We start from the raw sequence: 3,926 nt of genomic DNA, 5'->3' as shown, positions 1-3,926 counted from the left end.
ATACGTTTGATTTAAAATACATAAATAAAAAAAAAACAAAATTTCTTTGCAATTTTGGCAAGAAATCAAGACAATTTCAGCAGGAATTTCCTCCTTTTAATTATAATTTGGATAAGAGGAAGAAAAAAACACTACTTATTCAAGTCAATTTTTTCAACAAAAAAAAAAAATAGGAAAACTCAAAAAAAATGGAAAATTTAAGAATTTGATGACAAAAATTTAAAAAGCAGACTTTTTTGACAAATTTTGTAATAAACAGGATCATCATTTTAAAACAATAATGAAAGAAATACAAGAGGGTTACCCGGAATTTTTTTTAGTTGTAATAATGCAGGAAGGAGTGGAAGACGAGGATAATTTTTTTTTATTTTCAAGGAGAACTGAAAAGAATTGAAAAAATCAAAAATCCTAAAAGAAGAAGAAAATAAATGGGAAATTCAAAAAATTGATTTAAAAAAATGAAAAAAACGAGACTTTTTTGTTATTTTGGTAAAACGAACAGCCAGCTGACAGCAGCACTTTCTTGCCAGTTGAGATTTTTGGAAATCACAAAAAAAGTATTAAAATAGGTATGATCAGAATTTTATAAAATCTTTTAAAATTTCAAATAACTACACAAAAAAAACTAATTAACTTTCAGAATTGCTGAAAAAATACTGAAAAAATTGCGTGAATGGAATTCACAGAAAAAGTACCCAAAACATGCATGAAAATCAAACTGCGAGTATCTAATACACAATACACATTGAAAGTCACTAAAAATGACAGAAAAATAGATACCGACGTATTTAGTTAAAATGTGTCAGAAATGTTACTAATTTATCGTAACCAAAAAAATTTGCAAAGAATGAACGAGAACTTAAAAAAAAAAAAAATTTCACGATCACAAAACAAAACCGCAAAATACTATACCCATTTGATAAAAGTTTGGAAATATGCCAAAAAACTGAAAAAATCCGTAAAATTCAGGTAAAAAAATTTTACATGAATGAATAAGCCTCAATCTAAATTGTTAATTGAGATAATAATGGCCAATATTTTATGAAAAATCAACTAAGAGTACACGATCGTTGTTGAAAATAACGTAAAAAGCAACCAAATAGTCGAGTTTGAACTCTTTTAATTGAAAAATTAAACGTTCATTCGTTTAGAAAATGTACCAGCTACTCCGGATTTAGGCCTGTAGGTAAACTTTATCTCAGTTTTCAAACTTAGGGCCACTTGTACCACAAACAGTTAAACTACAGTCAAGAGTTGAACTCAGTTTAACTCGTCGAAAACAATGAGTTAAACTCAGTTCAGATTTGAACGAGAGAAGTACAATCCGCCCAGTGTAGGACACTTTCTGGAACTCTCAATGCCTCAATTCCAAAAATAAAAAATTCCACATTTAAAATGAGTGGAATTTTACGACCTTTCGAGCAACAACTGATCACTTTTCGCTGCAAACAGATGATACAGGGCTATTTTTCAAAGCAGATCTTCCAAAATATTACATGTAGGTACATACATATTTAATCAACATTCCAAGCCTTATCGTTGTTTAAATTCTCCAGCTGTTTTTTAATACAGATGAAATAATTTTTTTCAAAATTTTCATCGACTCGGGACAGCAGTTCTTTCGCACCACAGAAGCGAACTCGTTAAAATTATAATGAAGCCGTCGAGTCAGCGAGTTATTCGACTGAAAACGATTGATTTCAGCCTTTGATAGCGGTAGTTTAATTACAGTAGATAATGAAAATCGCGTAAGACCAAAACAAACAGAAAATTAATTACTGGTATTTTGATTAAAACTGTTCGGTATAAAGAACCCGAACGAACCAGAATCGCATACAGAACTACAGGCGAAGGAAAAGAATTATAGGAAAAACCGCGTATTAACCTACGCAGGACGAGCTATACCTAATTACACCAACAGATAGACCCAGAACTCGCGGAAGATGTCGACCAATAAAGGGGAAAAATTAAAATAGGAAAAAAAACTTTTCGTCGATGATGGAACCAAAGAAAGAGAGAAAAAAATTAAGGAGTAAAATAAATAACATTAAATACTCGTTTATGTGTCGAATAAAATATAGGCAACGATGATGAAGGGGATAAGTGAATAGGCAGAGAAAACTACTATGGCACTGCTACGGATTATTTAATAGGAAAACTGAGAAGTTTTGGTTTAATTATTAAACGTGCGGAGTGTAAAACCGCCGCACCAATGGAAAGAGTGAGAAATGTATAAGGACAAGCAGAGTGAAAAAAAGAATAAGACAGGGAGTGAAGAAAAAAAACCATACAGCAAGAAAAAAAGTCGCTTACTAGTTAGACAGATGGGGTGGATAAATATTAAAAGGACGAAATTAAAAGTGCAACATGCCTTTAATCCCCATTTGTTTTCCATTACCGAACCCTTAATGAGTAATGCTCGTGGCTAGGATTATATAACTCCCTGTTTTACATGATAAACCCATTTTCTCCGTCGAGAATCTTTCGTAAGAAACATTAAAAAAAAAAACTTCAATGTCCCATTTGTAATACTTCTTCTTCTTCTTCATCTACGCGCCTTTTCTTTTTAATTTTAATTTTAAAAAGTTTACGCCGCTATAACATCTTTTCTGAGTTCGACCTCGCGAATCACTGCGGCTGAGTAACTTTTTCTGTCCGTAATTCGCGAATATAAAATATTTTTACTGTTAACTAAATTACCTACCTACTACCTACAGTAGCAAGCCTTCCTCTACACCTCCGTACACCAGAGAGTTCTTTTTTTTCTTCTCGCCTTCGTAGAGATGTTTTTTTTCTATCGTGGACTTCGTGGAGATTTTTTTAAAGATATTCGAAGTAAATGGAAGTCGCCGTAGTGGGATTTTCATGTTTTTTTTTCCTTTTTTTAAAAAAAAGTTGAAACGCTTTCAGCCTATACTTTTTTAAAGATGTCAGTCTGGTAAATAGGAGTTATGAAGAATTATGCGAGTTGTATCGAGATATTGTTAACTACGAGAGTTATTAGAAGAAGAAACACGACTCCTCCCCCCCATTTTCTCAAACTGTAGTTTACAGTCAACCAATGTAACACGACAGAAACTTTCTTTCATTTTGGAAAAAAATAAAGTTGCGTTTATCACTTAATCCGATGTTGGAAAATGAAGATGAACAATGAACATGATGAGAAATTACAAATTCATCTGCGACTTCAGTCTATCATTTCATTTACGCAATGGATTCGTGTTTTTGTTCACGATTTCTCTCTATGTTCATCTTCATAATTCCAACATCTGATTGAAAGGTGAAATACTTATTTTTTTCCAAAATGAAAGAACATTCTATGCTACATCTTGTGCTTTAAAGCAAAAATGTTTTTATGATGTACTTATACCACATTGCCACCCGATTTTCAACAAGATTTTATGCTTTAAAAAATCCTTTCTTAGCGGCCTAGATTTTTGCTTTTTTCATTTTTTTGGTCAAAGGCATTTGTTTCAGCAAGTTTTTATTTTTGCTCAACTTGCGAACTGCCAGACGACCTTTTTTTACTATCGTTATTACAATTTTTTCCTTAGTAACTCTTTAAAAATATTTTCAAAAAGTGCTTTTGGTTAATGTTTTTTACTCGTGTTGTTATTTTTGAAAAAAATTCCAATTTAGGTATATTAATTTGTTTTATTGAAAATTAAAGATTTGAGCTTTTTCAGAACTTTCATTTTTCTAAATGATTTTTCTTTGAAAGCTCAACTTTTTTGTTATTTGGTCAATTGAGCAGAGTACCCTATTATTACACTCTTCGAAGCAATTTGTTTCCACCAACATGGAAACCTACAGAACTTCTGAAGGGTGAAGGCACTGAGAATATTTTTGTTCGCTATTAAGTACCGGCCAATAACTCCAGGGTTAGCTGAACATACAACTATTAATTATTGTACAAATAATGAAAA

This window comes from Planococcus citri, chromosome 5 (assembly GCF_950023065.1).
Source record: "Planococcus citri chromosome 5, ihPlaCitr1.1, whole genome shotgun sequence".
NCBI lineage: Eukaryota > Metazoa > Arthropoda > Insecta > Hemiptera > Pseudococcidae > Planococcus > Planococcus citri.
The sequence above is the reverse complement of the archived record's forward strand: the minus strand, read 5'-3'. Positions refer to the sequence as shown.